This window comes from Balaenoptera borealis (assembly GCF_965194805.1).
Source record: "Balaenoptera borealis genome assembly, chromosome: 6".
Classification (NCBI taxonomy): Eukaryota; Metazoa; Chordata; class Mammalia; order Artiodactyla; family Balaenopteridae; genus Balaenoptera; species Balaenoptera borealis.
Window position 1 is genome coordinate 2,211,936 of NC_138863.1, and position 18,064 is coordinate 2,229,999.

The 18,064-nt window shown below is 55.0% G+C and overlaps 1 protein-coding gene across 3 annotated transcripts in view; it reads right to left on the bottom strand.

The window, feature by feature from the left end:
* Positions 1–297: 297 nt before the first annotated feature.
* Positions 298–18,064, bottom strand: part of TWIST2 (twist family bHLH transcription factor 2) — a 50,285-nt gene continuing 32,518 nt past the window's right edge. Inside the window, exons 2-3 of one of the 3 annotated variants that reach the window (XR_014245588.1) lie at positions 7,806–9,242; positions 298–1,006 (exon numbers count right to left, since the gene is read on the bottom strand). The gene's annotated coding sequence lies outside the window, so the exon portion shown is untranslated. Of the gene's footprint in view, positions 1,007–7,805; positions 9,243–12,068; positions 16,671–18,064 lie in introns of those variants that run through there. The other 2 variants (XM_082395384.1, XM_082395385.1) reach the window with 2 other exon arrangements.

The window sequence follows — 18,064 nt, forward strand, 5'->3', positions numbered from 1 at the left end:
AGAGCGTACCTCTAGCTTCTGAGTCTGGGGCGTAGGTAGTAGGCGAGAAGATGGGCACCTAGAGGGGCTGAGGCCAACGTCACCTGCTTTCCCAGGCCCGGGTCTGTTAACACTCTCAACTGCATTAGTGTTGGTAGTTTCTAGAAAGTTCTACAATCATGTATGCTACAAAATGTCTCACATCTTTTCTGGTCCCCTTTAAAGTGAAATGATAGTTATTTTTGCAACCCGTTCCAACTTTCTCAGGCCCTTTCTCGTGTTGCAAAGTAGAGAAAAGAAGAGACGGAAGACCAGGGCTGCAAGGACGTCTTTATTGTTCCTGGGAGGGAGCAGTATACAGAGCCACAGTGCAGTCACTGAGCTTGTTAAAAATATCTCAATAAATAAAACAAATAAGCAACATATACACTGAAACAGAAAAAAAAAAAAAAAAAAGGTTAGCTGAGCAAATCATGGAGAAAGAGAAAGGGGAGAAGTGAGAAGAATTCCAGGCTTCCTTGAGACAATCATGCAGGGGCTTGGGGGTGGGAAGGAAGCACGAGGTTCTTTTTCTGAGAGCCTTGGTCCAGTTTAAACAGAATTGTACAGGAAGGCATTTCTGGCTTATTTTTTAAAATATACACTAAAAAAAGGCACTTAGAGGGAAATACAAATCCAAAATCCTTGTAAAATGTGTTCCTGAATTTAGCGATTTTCAGAAAGAATAAATCCCCGCCCCCTCAAAACATTAAAAAAATAAAACCCAGGCCTGGGTCTGTTCCCACCCTCAAACAGTGGCGAGGATGGCAATGAACATGTCACCGGCAAGAAGGACCATGAGCGCCACTTCCTCTGCGGGGACCGTCTCGGGGAGGGGGCCGTGCGGTCCGGGGTCTGTCGCTGTGCCCTGGTCTAGGCACCGTGCTGGAGCACTGAGAGGGGGGGCTTCCCGGAGGTCATTCGGGTTTCAGAAGTTACAGACTCGGATGCACCCCAGTTCCACGTGCGCTCAGCTCCGCGGGACAGTCTGGAAAACAAGGTAGAGGGAGGTTGAGAAGCCGCTGCATGGCTCGGTGTCTGGGGACCGCCCTCCTTCAGGGGCCCCCAGACGGGACGGGGCAGGTGCGAGCCGCTCTGAACACCCGTCTCCTCCCTGTCCGCCCTGGCAGAAGCTGGACAGGTGAGCAGTAGTCAGGGCCACTGGGCACCTGCAGGCCGTTGCCCCCAGGGACCCAGGCCAGGCCTGGAGCTCCCCCTCCCCTCCCCACCTCCGCCCTCTCCGGCTGCACGCAGACCCAGAGGGCCGGATCTCCTGTCTCCTGTGCCCACCAAAGCCTTGCCCCCCAAGGTGCCCTGCAGGGCGGTGCTGCCCCCATGGGTGAGCCGCTCCCGAGTGGAGCTTCCACGGAGAAGAGCAGTCCCCCATGGAAGGGGAAGGGGTGCTGGGGTGAGGCGGCTGCAGGGCTTTGGGACAGCGGTGCGAGCAAAGCCAGCTGTGGAGGGCTGGGGGTGAGGACGCGGAGTAATGGGACGGCCGCTGGGCAGGAGCTGTCAGAGGGGATGAATTTCTACAGCTGTGCTTTTGAAAAAACTACAGATTCACAGACAAACGCAAAACAAAAATGTACAGGGAGGTCGCATGCACCTCTCACCTGGTTTCCCCCACTGGTATCACCTTGCACTAGTCTAGTGAAGCATCACAAACAGAAGAGGGACCTCGGCACAGTACGAGGGCTTATTCACACCTCACTCGTGTGTGTGTGTGTGTGTGTGTGTGTGTGTGTGTGTGTGTGTTGGGGTGGAAGGAGGTTGTACCAGTGGTGTGTGTGTGTGTGTGTGTGTGTGTGTTGGGGGTGGAAGGAGGTCATACCAGGTGTGTGTATGTGTGTGTGCGTGTGTGTGTCTGTGCGCCAGGCAATTTCATCACCTGTGGATTCTGGCACCCTCCACTGCGATCAAGATACACAACTGTCGAATCCCCAGCCCCACGAGGCCCCGGAGCTCATGGAATTGATCCATAAAGCGCAGGTGGGTCGATCAAAATGCAGCTCTGGGGCCAGCTTCCAGCCGCCGTCTCCAGAGCCCCTCACCCCCATCTCCACCACCTCCCGCAGGACCTGGCCAGTGAGGCTCCCAGGAAGCAATTCCAGCGACAAAGGCCACGCTCTACCAGAAACACCCCTGCCTTCCCACTGGGAGGTCTGGTCGAGGAGTGAAGCTTGCTGCTGACGGGGAGGAGGGGGACCAAGTGATGTGGCAGAGGGAGGGGCATGTGCCGGCGGACCCAGCGGGCAGGGCTCCTGCAACTCAGGACCTCACAGGCTGCCATCTGCGCCCACAGGCTTGCTGGAGAAAATGTGCTGGAGAGAAGATCCAGGCCAGGGTGTCCGACCACCAGACTACAGAGTGAGTGTCGCAGCCGCCGTAAGCCAAGGTCATAAGTCTCCGCAGTGGGGACGGTGGGAGGGCCCCGGGGATACCACTGGGCACGAGCACCTGGCCAAGGACCTCGCGCTGGAAAGGTCCCACGCGTGGATGCTGAAGGGCCTGGGGGCGAGCACAGTGGGCCCCTCACCTCACTCCAAGGAGGCAGCTCGTGGCTGGGGCAGCTGCTGGCCTGTCGCCTGCTGTTCTGGGGCCGTGGACTGCTGATTGCCCAATCCTGCAGGACCCAGTGCTACAGCACACCCAGCCAGCTTGCAGCCAATCCCGCATTTACAGCGTGTGTGCGTGTGTGTGTGGGTGTGTGTGGGTGTGTGGCCTGACGCCACTGGGCAGGGGCAGCTGGAGGTATGTGCCTTGACCTCCTGCGCCCCCAGCTGCCTCCCCGTGGAACCCTGAGCTCCACACTAAAGCCCAGCTGCTCAGGGAACTCTAGAAACCTTTACTGCATCAAGACAAAGCTCTGCAAAAGCGAAGACACATTTTCCCTAAAACTCCAGTGTGTGGAAACACACGTGCACTTCTTTGTTTTCCAAGTTCAGAGCACTCCAAATACGTAAGCCTTTTTAAGTGGTCCTGGGCAGAAAGTCAAAGGCTGCTCTCTCTTGGAGAACGTGGTTGTAATTAGACAATTAATAAGGGGGGCAGCTAGAGAAAGCTAAATGGAAGCCTTCCTCAGTGGGAGGAAATGATTACAGCAGTTTTTGATATATGAGCTGCGCCAGCCCTCCGGGGGGAAATACAGCACCATCCGTGGAAAGCCAGGAACGACAGGGCCGCCCCCAGGAGCGCAGGTTTCAGGGTTCACGCCACATGCCTGCGGGGCCCAGGGCTTGGGCAGGAGCGAGCGGCAGGTTCCTTAGTCTTTCTGACCGAGAGCCTTCGGGGCCGGCCGCCTTGATGTCACCCTGACCCCAGCTGTGTCTGCTGACATGGGCGGCGTTCTCAGCCACAAATGAAAAACAGCTGGGGCCCCGACAGCCTCCCGCGTGTGAGAGCCACCTGAAACCGTGTGCGTGTGTCCTGTACACAGTTCACTCTGCATCTGTCTGCCCGGCCAGGAAGGGGGGGCAGGCAGAGAGGCCGGGCAGCGGCTGGACTGAGAGGGTGGCCGTCCGCCTCTCTCACCCACACCGGACCATTGGGCACTGAGAAGCAACAGAGGGTCTTATTCGAATCTGTATCCCTAGGGTCTGACACAGGGAGGGGCACATCAACAAAGCTCTCCAGAAAGTGAGGTAGGGGCGGGCTTAAGAGGGAAGCATTCATTTTAAGGCCTTCCATCCATTCACTGATTCACCCACCCATCCATCCATCCACCCACCATCCTTCCATCTATCCCTCCATCCACCCTTCCTTCCTTCCTCCCTCCCTTCTTCTCTCCCTCCCTCCCTCCCTTCCTTCCCTCACTTCTTCCTTCTTTCTTTCCACCCATCCATCCATCCCTCCATCCACCATCCTTCCTCCCTCCCTCCCTTCTTCCCTTCCTTCTTTCTATTTACCCTCCATCCATCTACCCACCCTTCCTTCCATCTATCCCCCCCATCCACCCTTCCATCTATCCATCCATCCATCCATCCACCTATCCATCTATCTTCCCAACATGTACTGAGCATCTTTCATGTGCCAGGAATGCTGTTAGCTGTTTAAAAAGCCCAGAGGTGAATCAGAGAAATCTAGCAGGGGAGGAGTAACATGTTTATAAACAACTAGAGCTCAGGGTAGACAGTGACAACTTTTTTAGAGGAAGTGCAGCTAAGACTCTGCAACCAGAAGGGAAGGGGAAAAGTACCTTGGACTTGGTCGGGCTGCCAAAAGAAAGTAGGGTGAGCAATAAGGGTGGAGGGAGATGATCACAGATGTGAAATCTCTCCTAGTCAGATACAGCACACGCATGCACACATGCGCACACCTGAGGCTTTGCCAGTGGAGACTGGGGGGCAGAAGGGGCGGATCAGGAGGCCAGGAGCTGTTCACAGAAGCCCGGGGGCGTGGCCACGGTCCCCAGCACAGAGCAGACATCCAGGGCGCTGTGCCAGCTCTCACTGCCCCTTCAGCATGAAAAGTGGAGGCATCTTTGCCTCCACAGGCCCCTGGCACTGCCCAGCTCACTTGAAGGGGCTCTTCCTGTCAGGCTGCCCTTGCTGCCCCCTGCTGCCCCCTTCCTCCCGCTCACTACGCCTAAAACAAAGACCCTCGACACCTGGGCTCCCGGGTACACTGTGCAGGGGCGGGGGTGGAACGTGCCAGGGGGAGATGAGCAGTAATGGACCCAGGGGTGGAGAGCTGACAGTTGCCACCTTCCCTGGTGGGTCTCACCCATTCTGCACGGGCCAGCCCCCCTCCCTCTTGGGCATTTGTCCTGCACTGTTTTTCAACGGGGGCCCTCTGTCCCCTGGCCGAGCCTGCCCACAGCCTCCTGACCGTTTGAACACAGTTCCCAAGAATGGTTTGGAGGGACAGAACCAACTTCGTATCACCAACAAAACGTGCCGTAAATACGAGTAGAAAACAAGTGATGATTCGCGTCAGGCAACTGAGGACCACAGTGGGGAACCTGCCGAGCTAAGCACCACACAAACAGCCCAGTGAATGGGGATCCACCTTTCAAAACAGCAGAAATGATTATCTTGGGAGAAGCCAGAGGAGAGTGTGTGGATAAAATGAGAATGTGCTGTTTGGAAAGAGCATGAACAACCAGGAGATGGGAAAAGGGCTCTTGGAAATCACAAAAAGAATATTAGTAGACATTTTTTTTTAAATAATAGAAGCAAAATAGCAAAAGAGACACTGATGAAAAACCATTAATGAACTGGAGACTGACTCATGGAATCTCCCGGCATCTGAGCAAAAAGACAAGGTATGTGGAAAGGAGGAAGCGGACGCGGTCACAGGAGGGATATCGACGGAAGAGTCCCCACGCTCAAGAACGATCGAGGGTTTCAGATTAAAAGGAACACCGAGTTCTGGAAAGGAAACCCAACAAGACAAGCAACCGAGCCACATCACAAAGTTCTGGATTCTAAGACTACAGAAAACCTCCTACAGGCTTCCAGACATAAAAAGAAACAAAAAAGAACCAGACTGGGGTGACTTCCCCTGTGCTCATACCACCTGCTAACTGACAATCCCAGGACGCAAAGAGTTTCTATGGAGAAGAACGGCGTCCCCGGAGCTCTGTTCCCCAAGAATCCACGGACCCCGTGGGGAGGGAAAGAAACATGAGGCATTTAAGACCTCAGGAAATACACCTATCAGGTCCCGCTTCCGGGAAACACTACTAGGAAACGTCTTCCATCAGGTGAGAAGTAGCTTGGGCTCTGTCTCTGCAGGCATGGCAACAAATGATCTAACAACCCCCCCACCGCAAACCAGACAAACAGGTAAGACGCTTGTGGCCAGCGCTCTTTCTGTCCCAAGAGGGCAGGGCGCTATTCTTCCCCAGCTGGGTCCCCAGGGTCTGGAGCAGCGCCTGGCACACAGTAGGTGCTCAGTAAATACCTGCTGAAAGAGGGACGGCAATGAGGAGGTCAGACAGACAGCAGAGGTGAAGGTCAGCCAGGTGACCAGGAGCTCCAGGCTCCCTGTAGCGCCCGCGCTCGCTAACGCACTCGGTCTCCCGTGCGTTCTAAGCGTCTGCCCCTCAAGACCAGCAGGGTCGCCAACACACGGAAGCTTGTGAGAAACGCAGACGGCAGGACTCGCCCGGAACTGAGGAATCAGCACCTGCACTCTGGCAAAATCCCCGTTCTTCGGAGATGCCCCCCGAGCAGGAAGAAGTGGGTGATCGTGCGCAGCCTACATCATCCGCATCCCTGTTCAGAGACGTGAACCGCGGCTGAGATGGGCTGTGGCTGCCAGGGGCACGTGGCTGGAGAAACAAGGATTCCAGCTTCAGGATGCTCCCTGCTGGGGGCGGGGCCCCGCCGGCAGCCAGGCCCTGAGGCTGTGCCAGCCGCTACACTCCTGCCTGAGAGCCCCAGACACAGAGACCCCCCCGGGGCCCGCCCGGGACACGCAGTGGACACAGCTGTGCAGCCAGCCCGCGTCCAGCTCGTCTGGCTGCACCTCGGTGATCACCCACCTGAATGCGAGGGCAGCAGGGGTGCCAGCGACAGCCCCCGCAGGGAGTCTGGGAAGGATCACCCACTCAGCCGGACGGGTTTTCTTCTTCCCTCTGGGCAGGGGATTTGAAGAGACCACGGGGCACTGGGTGCAGGCAGGTGCTGGACGCCTCCCTGCTGCCTGCTGGCCTGGCCGGGATGGGCAGTGCCAGTGGGTGGCCAGAACAAAGCTCATTCCCCCAGAGCCGCTTGCCCCGAGGCTGTTTCTGTGACAAATGTTTGTGCAGGGACGGGAGGAAAGAGCGGTTTTGCTTTCGTTGGAGAGAAGGCGAAGCTTTGAGCAGCGAGCTCCAATCAGGCCTGGATAACGGGGAAAGCACGTCAACAGGACGCCCTCCCTTAGGGACCAGCGGCCGAGGCCTGCCGGGGCAGGTGCCAGGCTCACCTGGGCGATCGGAGAGGCGGGGGTCCAGCTGCCCCTGCACATGCGGGCCCTCTGTCGTCCCAGTTCAGGGCCCCTCCCTCCCTGTGGCCCCTGGGCACCTCTCCTGGCTGTGAGCCGGGCCTGGAAGCCCCGAGGGGCAGCAGGGTAGAGAACTGGCAATGCCAAACGACAAAATGGACCCCGTCCCAATGACTATTTGGGAATCCACTTCTAAAACCTAGAACGGCAGGAGGGAGCCCCGAGGGAGCCTGGAGCCATCCTCCCGTAGGCTGGACTCTATTAAGTGCAACTTGATTTTCAAAGGAGAAGTTTAAGGACATATCCCTGTGGGGCGAAGGAGGGACAGACAAAAGGCAAACTGCTTCCTCTCCCAGCAAATGTAAAGCAGAAAGCACTGGGCTTGTGAGATTGTTGCGTTTTTACAAGGTTCCTCCGGACGGCTGTCCCACCTCCCTCCCTCGCCCGGTCCTTCCCTCCCCCTTCGGAGTCCCTGCCCTTTAAGGGGCTGTAAGTGGTCCCTGAACCAAGCAGCGGCTGGGAAGGCAGGACACTCTGGCCTCTCTTTACAGGCCCCTGGGCCCTTTGTTAAAGAGTGGGACAGAAGCTGCAGCCATGTGAGTCTCATTAGGCCAGTGAGAGGCAAGGAGGTGGCAAATGGGGCCAGAGTTAAGACCCGGAGCTTCTCTGCCGGAGGTGGCCCGTCCCTCCTGGACAGTCCTGCTTTCCCAGGAACGGCTGGGTGGGAGGTATCCCACCACCATACCACAAGGCTCCCAGGACCCCCAGCGGGTGGAGGGGCTTCTGCTGCCCTGCGGGGATGCCTGAGCCACTGCCTGCTCCTCTCGGCTCTGCCGGGACCTCAAAGATTCCAGGACCTGCGCGTTCAGCTCGAGTGTGACATTCAGGACTGCTGCCCGGACACCGGCGCAGGCTGTGGGTTCCAGAGGGGCCGTTCCCGTCTGTGCTGGAGCCACCGACGCCCCCTGTGTGTGTCCCAGACAAGCCCCCTGCTTGCAGACGCCACCTGCCAGGGGCCCCTGCCCTGTTCAGGGTCTGGGGTCAGTGGAAGGGTGAGGAGGGTGGGGACAGGTGGCCCCTCTCTCCAGGCTCCGCGACTCAGACGTCTGACCCCAGCCAGCCCGCCATGTGTGAGAAAGCGGAATCCTCCTTGGAATGACCGCGTTTATGACGCCAGGACTTTTCTGTGGTTCCCTGGCGGCTTGCAGCGCAGCTGTTGGCCTCGCTCCTGCAGGGGACGGGGAACTTCACGTCCACTTAGAAGTGGAAACAGCGCTCTCTCCCCCTCCCTCCCTCCCTCTCTCTGTCTCTCCCCCGGCCCCGGCTTGCGCTTGGCTTCAGTGACTCAGGCTATGTCTGCAGTGACCTGTCTGCCATGGGGAAGTGGCCCTGAGAACAGGCTGGGAGGGGGCATGCTTGCCTCTGGGCGTCCAGGCGGGTCCCTCCTACTTGGTGCCTCCCAATGAATGTCACTGCCTGGAGACAGCGCCCTGCAGAGCCCACCCCCCGCAGCCCGAGACTCCCCAGGGCCCGCCCTGCTCAGTTCCCAGGGGAGCTGCGACAGGAAGGCCCGGGGTTCCCGCAGACCCATCCTCAGCCCTGCCGCGGAGGGAGACCGTCCCATTTCTTCTCCATGAGTCACGAGACACGAGACGCTGCAAAGGGTCCTCCCACGTTGCAGAGACAGTGAGGGCGAGCAGTCCCGAGTAACCAGAGACGAGGAGGATACAGCCTCTTCCGGGTCCACAGGCCTCCAAACCCGGGAACTAGTTTAACCGGTGAATTATGATTTCTCCAGATGTCACTACATTCAGCTTCCAAATAAAACTCCCGAGTGTTAGAGGGTGGCGTAAACAGTCACCCTGCAGGCGCCCCATTTCAGGCTGGAGGTGCAGGAAGTGCCTTTAAGGATGGCCCATCCAATGACATCATTTCGGAGGTGAGGAGACGGGGGCCTGGGGTTGGGGAAGACTTATCCCAAGTCACCAGGCAGGTGCAGATTCACCAGCAGAACTCAGGCCAGCTAAGCCCTGGGCCGGAAATCCCTCCTCTCCCACGACCGACTCCATGCCCACAACACCCTTCACTCGGGTCCAAACCTGGGGGCACCGAGTGAATAAATGTCTCTGCACATTTGACAAAGGAGTATCTGAAGACACAAGGGTCCCAGTGACGGCAGCACCAGCTCGAGAGGATATTAACTGAAGGTTTTCTGGCATCAGGCATCCTGCTGGACGTTGGCATGTAAGGATGAGGAGGACCTGCTCCCTTGTCCTCAACCAGTTCATAGTTCACTTGGGGACAGACAATAAAATAAATTATTACAACAAACATGCAATGTGTGCTAATGAATGTATAATATAGGTACGTAAAGGTCTACAATTATTTTACTTTAAAATACAAACAAATATTATAAATACAAATGATTATAGCAAAATATCAGAAATGTTACAATAAAAGTATTAAAAGGCACATAATAAAAGCACAGAGAATGTAATGATTAAGTTTCCAGGGCTTCGGGGAGCTCTTCACGGGATCAGGGGCTGGCGCTGGGTCTTCAAGGAGTGTGGTCCTGGGCGGGAAGGGGCAAGGGCCCCGTGGGCAGAGGCGAGGGGGCACAGGCACACGCGAGGTGGGCTGGAGGAAGGTGAGGATTTGGGGGTAATGGTGAAGGCAACTTTTGGGGGGGCCGAGATGGGCAGGACCCACAGAGCAGTGGGGAGGCAATGAAAGGGGTAATAAGGAGTGCACCGCACAATGAGCTGGGCTTTCCCGAGATAACGGTGGGGCGGCCCCAAGGATGCCAGGACGCGGAGACCGCGGCGGGGCCTGGGTGGGGCGGCCCCCCCTTGTGGTCCAGGAGGAAAGGGCTGAGGACCCTGGGGAGACGCAGCAGCGCTGGAGAATCAGCAAGAGGTGAGCGGTGACCGAGGGTCCAGCTCGGGCAACAGGAGGGGTCGTGACCCCAGGGACTAAATAGGGGTCACGAGAGAAGGTGCTTTTGTGGGGAAATAAGGCGAGTGCTGGTCGGGCTGAGTTCTCAGTGCTTTCGTGACACCATGAAGGCTAAGTTCACTCAGCAGGATGTGTGGCTTGGAACCCCAGAAGAGGGTTGGGGGCTTCAGATTTATGAGCAAGACTCTCCCCTTGGAAGGGATGAGGGTACCTTGCTGTGCTAGGATTTGGACCCAGGCCTCTGGATCCCAAACCTGGGCCTCATTCTCCATCTCTGAGCCTCCTGTCGGGGGCAGAACTGGGGGTTGCAGGCCTTTAGGGTCACACTTTCAGGGGAGGTGGGGAGGCTGAGCGGGGACCATCTAGAAGAGGCCGGAGGAGCTGGCCGGTAGCGCCCCATGCTGGCCGGAGGACTGCATCGCAGGGGAGAGCTCCGACCTGCCCCTGGCCATGGGGGCGGTCAGCAGGTGACCTTGGGGAGGGCAGGTCCAGTGCAGTGGGGACTGGGCTGGCTGCGAGCAGTCTTCTGCACGTTTGGAGCACAGAAAGCATGCCGGGAACTGGCTTCCTACATGGATTCTGCCCTCATTTCCACGTCTTCAACATAAACACACCCAGGCCTGGAGAGGCTGCAAACCCGTCGGGTCACAGAGCAGAGGAGCGAGAGCTGGGAATGAAACCCAGACTCCCGCTGTCTCCAGAGCGTGCCACCCCATCTCTCACGGGGGAGCACGGCCTGGAAAATGCGAAAGAACATTTCCCGCAAATGATGAAACATGGGGGATAGAAACACTGTTTCCAGGAATGCATCGGCGGTGAGGATGACCTCTGCCTGACTTCTGCCAGCTTTTAGTTCCCCGATTAATCTCAGAAAAGTAGGCAATTTTTAAAATGCAAAATGGTTTACAGAAATAACTGCACCTAAATCTATTTTATTGGGCCCTCTTTTTTCCAACCACCCAGAAAAAAAATATGCTACTTTTGAAATATTATGCATATAGGTGTGCACATCCAGAAGAATGCAAAAACCTTACTAAGAATCCTACTATGACCCAATCCCCGGTCCTGCCCATCTCTGGGAACCCTGATTTTGGCAGCCTCTTGAGATATGGGATTGATTTTGACAAACCAACAGCACCCAGGGGTCCCTGGCGGGAGGATGTTCTTCTAGGCACAGGGATATGCCAGCTTTCCGGAGACCAGCCAGGGGCTGGGCTAACCCACCCCTTCGGCAAGGCCTTTTGCTTCCCAAGCTCTGGATTCAGTTACTTTTAGCCCATTTCCTAGTCTCAAACCTCAGCACCACCTGAGTAAAACTTATCTCTGTTGGGAAACATCATACTCAGAAATTGACCAGCCCACACTCAAGCGTGGAAGGGCCTCAGGGGTTCGGGTAAAACTAGCTCATAGAAACAGGACGGGGTGAGTGAGCGACCCCCAGCTGGACCGGCCACACGGCTGTGAGCGGCCAGGGCTGAGGTGGGAAAGCACTGACCCTCCTGGTGGAGGCCAGCCCCGGGGTCCCGAGGAAAGGTGTGCGCAGTGGGCTTGGGGTGGGTTCCACGGGAGCAAGTCAACACCCCGGCACGTGGTGAAATCAAACTGAACGTGCGTGTTTAACGGCCGATGAGAGCTGAAGGGGAAGGGGAGTGAATGGACGGTCCACTTAGGAGGTAAATGGCAGAGAGACGGTAAGCGGTCCACGAACAAGCCCGGCTGTTAAACGTCACCTCTCGCACTTGCAGGAATCCAGCTCCTCCCGCACAGCCTGGCTCTCTGCCCCCAGCGGTCACCAACTCCAACCGAAGGACATCCGGTGGGCCCCAGGACAGGCGCTCAGGTGTCTCAGGGCAAACGCAGAGAGAACTCGGCGTTCCTAGACCGGCCACCCCTCCCAGGCAGCCCGCAGGCCCCGCCCGCCAGCTCCCGGCCCCAGCGAGAGGGCGACCCCCGGCCTGTGGCTCCTGTGTGTCTTCCCGCTGGGCTTCCACGTGCTGCCACAACCACGGCCTCCTGCTGGCGGGTGAAGCCGGCACCCTCCTCGCTCACCCCGTAGACCTGCCCGGGGAAGGACATCTGATGGACTCTCCTCTCGCCCCCAGCTGACACCTGGGGGCCCTCAAGCCCCAGGGGCAGCAGACACAGAAACAGAAGTCAAGTTCACGCCAGCAAGCCCCGAGGTAAGTCTGTGAAGAATCTCGTACAGATGCTCCGGCTCCTGGCAGCGAGGGAGTGGGGTCCCGGGGGCATTAACAGGGGGGTCTGCTGTCAGCCGAAGAGGATCAACCGGGGGTCCCCATCCACCGGATAAGGTCAATGTTACCCTGATGATCTTCAAAGCACCTGGAGTTGGTGTCGCCTCTGGAAAAAGTGTTAGATATTTCCTCCTAAAAAAGGCATCCATCACTCTCCTTCCAACGAAGAGCTGTAATTCCCAACCATTTGCTTTTGAGATTCAAACTTCTAATTTCGCAATACACAAATCTAAGGGCTCCTTTGTCTGCACTGAACCTAGAAGGACCTGTGAATGTGGGCGATAGACTCTGTTCTTTTTAATTGACATACAGTTGATTTACAATGTTCTGTTAGTTTCTGGTATACAGCAAACTGGTCATCCCATAATACACATATATATTCTTTATATATATATCTACTCTTTTTCAGATTCTTTTCCATTATAGGTTATTACAAGATACTGAATATCGTTCCTTGTGCTATGCAGTAGGTCCTTGTTTATCTATTTTATACATAGTAGTGCGTATCTGTTAATCCCAAACTCCTAATTTATCCCTCCTCCCCGACCCTGCTTGCCCCTTTGGTAACCGTAAGTTTGTTTTCTGTGTCTGTGAGTCTGTTTCTGTTTTGTAAATAAGTTCATTTGTCTCATTTGTTTTAGATTCCACATACAGGTGCTATCACATAATATTTGTCTTTCTCTGTCTGACTTCACTTACTATCTCTTATCAGCCCACTGGTAACCACCCCGTGCCGACTGACCCTGGGGACTGAGCAGTCCAGTCTGGGAAGGGCAGGTCTTGGGGGACAGGTGCTCTCAGGGGCCTCCTTGGCCTTGGCTTCCATGCGAGAGTTTAGAGTCACGCCCTCATCCCAGACGGCTCTCAGCCCCCAGGGCCAAGTAAAGAGATACACAAATACTTTCATTATTGCTCGATTTTTAAAAATCCAAATTTCCTGGATTGAAATCCCACATGTATAAATTATAGCAGGCTCAAATAAATTATAGCAGACTCAAATAAATCTTACGAAATGTATTGTGTTTTCAAACTGTTTTTGAGTAGGAAAAAAGAAAACCCTGAATTATTCTGTATTTTCCCACACAGCCACAGAAGATGGCACGAATGAGAAGTGACCGACCGTGTGTGTACGTGCATTTCTGGAAGCAAACCTCAGTGGGACCCCATGTCCTAGATGGTGCGGTGACACAATGTGTCCCCTCTTTTCTACAGGCTTCGTGGAACCACTGGCTCTTCGGAGCCCCCTCCTAAGCTGGGGGCTGCCGGAGCAAAGCATCTGAGAGCAAACAAAGCCCCTCCCTGGATGTCCGGACAGGGAGGCGCTGACCTCTGCCCCGGGGCTGTGACCAGGCCTGACGCTGGGACGTCCTGCAGAGGCGGTGCTGCCCAGCATCGCTGAGCCTGCAGCCTGGGCCCGTCTCCCCTGTCTATAAAGTGGGCTGGTTCTACCTGCCCCAGGTGAGTGAGCACCTGGCACGTAAGGGATGCTCCCCTTGTGCTGAGAAATCCATGGGGGGGACGTTACAAATGAGGCCACTGGCGCTCAGGGACGGAATCCTGTTCCGTGTCACACGTACCGGCTTCCCTGGGGTTTGGGATGACGGTGCACCGCAGGCTGAGAGACTCAAGTAGCCTGACTTTACGGTACAAATACAAACAGAGTTTTCTTTGAAATGCGGCCGCTCAACAACTAGCATCTATCGCGCACACAGCGTGCGTTGGAGCTCTGCTCTAGACCCGGCAGGCGGGATGGACGGGGCAGAGCAGGGCCGAGGGGCTTCAGGGCCTTTGGTACTTAGACAGTATGTGTGTTTGTGTGTATACACACATGCCATCATATCCCATATACCTGTGTATATATGTACCACATATACACACCCCCCCACACACATGTATGAATATCATGTACAAACACTCAGACGCACAACGCCGCACCCTTCTCTAAGGAGGGTCACCTCTGTCCTGAGTTCGCTGCAGTCGTTAACTACTGAATTCACAGTTTGGGGGTAGAGGTGATGCAGTCCCATTGGTCCAAACGGGCCCATCACACGGAAGTCGGCATGAATTCGGGGCAGAGTTCGATCAGACCCCGCTACTCTCCTGGGCGTGACTGCTCAGTGCAGCTCCACGGCTCCAGGAGTTCTGGGGACGGCTGAGCACTGGAGAGCAGATGCAGAAGAGCCTCTTTGCACCCTGGAACCTGCCCAAGGAGACAGGACTCCCTCTTCTTAAAAGAACGTTTTCAATCACTCAAGTGCCAAGACTTCCCTTCTCTTCCTTTCTGGAAGAATCAGCCTGACAGTCAGTCGTGCAAATCACAGATGCCCATGTGACAAGCAGAGCTGTGTATTTCCCAAATATCCCGCTGTATTTTTGCATTGATTGCAACAATACTCCTGAGTTTGAACGCCGGAAACGACTACTTTAATTAGAAAGATAACAGCGCTAAGACCCAGAGACAGGGGATGAGACCTTGGAGTTATGACCAAAGCAGGGTAGCTGAAGTCTGAATATTTGCTATCACATTTCTGACCAAAGCAAAGGCTACACTCCTTAAGCGGGAATCTCCCTTGCATAATCTGCCCATTTTTAATGCATTTATTTACCATTTGGTCTCCAGCTTAACATCCTATAGTAATTTCTTTTGCCGAGACAGACCCATGAACATGGAAAGCAGTGTTGATGTCAATGTTTATAAAGGGATTCGGCAGCTACTTTAAATCTTAGATCCAGCAATCCACCTTCCCTTCCAGACTCTCTTTAATCAGGCTTTGTCAATAAATAGGTGAGATACAGATGTTCTGTGTAGTTTTAAAGAATTCAGGTTGAATCCACTTTAAAATAAAACACTCTGGAAGCACATACAGAGGAGGAAAGTTAACAGACAGAAGAAAGCTTTAACAAAACCCCGAATGGAGGCAGGACTCTGCGAATCAGCGAATACACCTTGAACCAAAGATAAGAATTCGAATAATGCTTAGGGGAAGCACAGAACAACCCAAACGCTTTCAACATCGAACAGGAGTTACTTCAAGGAAATCTGGGGTATAGAGGCTCACGTTTGGCAAACAAATAAACGAAGCCATGGTTACACTCTGAAAAAGTTTTATATGTTAAAAACTTCAGTGAAAAGTGCCTTTAGAAATTGAGCTTCTCCCAAGATGAACCTGAAACAACTTAGTTTAGACAGTTTTCCCAATGCACACACCCATTTCGCAAAGCAGAGTAACCATGTCTGAGGCTCCAGGACACGAGAGAGACCCCTGCGGTGTCAGACTGTCTTCCCTCTCATCACAGGGCTGGTCCAGTGGGGGCGAGGGTGGCGAGGCTGCAACTGCAGACAAGGTCCCGCCTCTCCCGGGCTGACGTGTGGTCCCTGCTCATCCAGGCCAGCTGGGGCTCAGCTCCACAGGTCACTCAGGACTCGGGCTGGCAGGGTCTCCACCGTCTTGTAGCTGCACCGTTGCGGGCTTGTGGCCTTCCAGCCGCTCGGGCAGTGGAAGACAGACTGAAGTGTCCCCCACTTCCTTCTGGAGATGCTCCGGAAGCTCACCGGCTGGAGCCAGTCACCCTGCCCAACCGCAGGGTGCGGGGAGCGGGAGGGGGAGGGCCAAGCTTTGGTGGTGCCGCTGAGTCGGCCCCAAGGGCCAAGGCAAGGTTTTTGAACAAAGGTTTGTCCAAAACACAAAAAGTCGGTTGTAGATGGTCACTTGGAAAACCATCTGATCATATGATTACACTACTTTCTCCAAATGTGGGCGTCAGAGTCCTGAAGGTTGACGGGTAGCAGAATCACGGCTGGGGAAGCTCAGTGTTTTGGGGGGAAAGGTGCAGACAGCCAGATACTGAATGAATGTGTGAAAGAACTTAACTTTTACAAAAACGGTCATTAAGGTCAGCCGTAAGGGCAAAACACCAAGGCGAACATAATGACGTCAATCCACGTTAACTTGGTAGCAACGGGGTCTCACTCACGAGCTCACACCCTGTTTTATTGAGATGATGTGGCGGCTGGAAGGGTGGTGAGGTGAGTTGTTACTCGGCTTCGAGGTGCCGCCCCTGCTTTCCTCTCCTCCCTCCAAGTGACAGGCCACCTGGTCCTCAGGACAGGGGCAGGCGTCCTTGGTGTGAAGTTTCCGCCGGGACGGTGACTTCAGGAGGCTCGTCGTGCTGGAGGGACCCGCAGTGTCGCTGCTCGATGCCCCAGGGTTTTGTGAAGGGTCCTCGCTGAGCTCAGAAGAAAGCTCCACAGGGCTCGCGTGAGCTGGCCTTTCACTGAAGTCCTCTTGGCACTGCTGCCCTGGGGTGTCGTCCTCGTCCAAGCGTGTTCTTAGACGTTGCTAATGTATTTACTCCAAATTTGGTCTTTCAGGGCTGCCTGGACAAATGCCTCTCCTTCTCCTTCCCGGAAGTCACCCTGGTCATTTCACTTCCAGGACCAGGAGGTGTGGCTGGGAGACCAGCTCTGGACGTCCCTCACGGGGAAGCTTCTCCTGCTGGTGGGGCTCTGTGCTGAAAACAGGGTTCCCACTGACCAGACGCATGACTCTTCCACTGCCCCCACCTCGCCTCCCAGCCCGCTCACCCTGTTCAGCGCATGGGCATCACCCAGAACCGTACACAAAATGGCGGCCTGGGTGCCGTACACACACCCAACATCCCCCTGGCTCCAGAAAACAGCCTAAAAGTTGGCTCTCTCACATTCTGAGTGAGGTGAACTCAGGGTTGGATGAGGGATTACCGCGTACACTGTGCTCATCTTCAGAGCACCAGCAACCCTATGGCATCTTCTGGAAAGGAACTTGGATTCTCCCTCATACCTTGTACTGTGGACTAGAGAAGCAAAATCGAAGCTATTTAGTGAACCAGAAAGATGTGGAAGGAAACCACTTTCCCCGCCAATATAGTTTAGTTTGAGTTTCAGGAACTTTAATTGTTGAGTTGAAGGCATAATTAACACTAAGTAAAGCTGTGACCTTGGATATTTACAGGGGTTCAGGGGTTAATGTCATTTCACTAGCAGCTGGGGACTCAGATCCCAGGAGAGGGTCTAGGCAGGCGGGAAAGCATGGGAGCCGTGCTGTCGGTCTTTAGAATAAAGTTCACGGCACATTTTACGTCTTAGCGGGAAAACCATTAGCTTTTATAAGTTAAGACTGCAAGTTAAAATTACAAATATACTTTAAAAATGTAAAAACTACCTTGGATCCCTTTAGGAAATGACCCTACAGTGTTCAATAATATCCCCCCCACCCCATCTCCCCAGGGCTACGTGGCATTTACGATCTGGTTTGCAGGATTCTCGGAGATCTTGATGGCGAATTCTTATCATCACCCTCAAGATCGTCAAACGCAATCTCACCTGCTGGCTGGCGCCAACCCACAGGACATCGGGAAGGTACAGTCCCCAGACCCAGACGTCCTCTGCTGGGCTGTGGGCTGACACAGCAGACACTGAGGACACTGCGTAGCCACAGGGGCAGAGTCATGAATAAAATTCCTGGGCTGTATTCTTTCCTTGGACAAATGTGCACAATAAACGCACGAGAGGCCAGCTTTTCACCTTCTGCCACTTTGCCTGGATTAAATAAAACTGGCTGAACCAGGCAGCATGTATCAGGGCCTTGGCGGGTCACCCCGTGGGCACTGGGAGGGAGGTCGGGAAGAGTGGACCACGCCCAGAGGAGGGGCCCCTCCAGCGCCAAAGACGGGCCGAGAGCAAGGCGGGGACCCTCAGGACCAGGCAGCAGGGACCCGGAGCAGGAGATGGCACAGCTTTCCCCCATCTCCTGTTTGGGAGGGTCTGAGCACTGAAGGCGCGAGAAGCTGACCCTAAACCCTGAGCATCCCAGGGACGCGTCTTCGTGTGTATTCTACACTCTGCCATGTCTTCTTCCACAGATGAC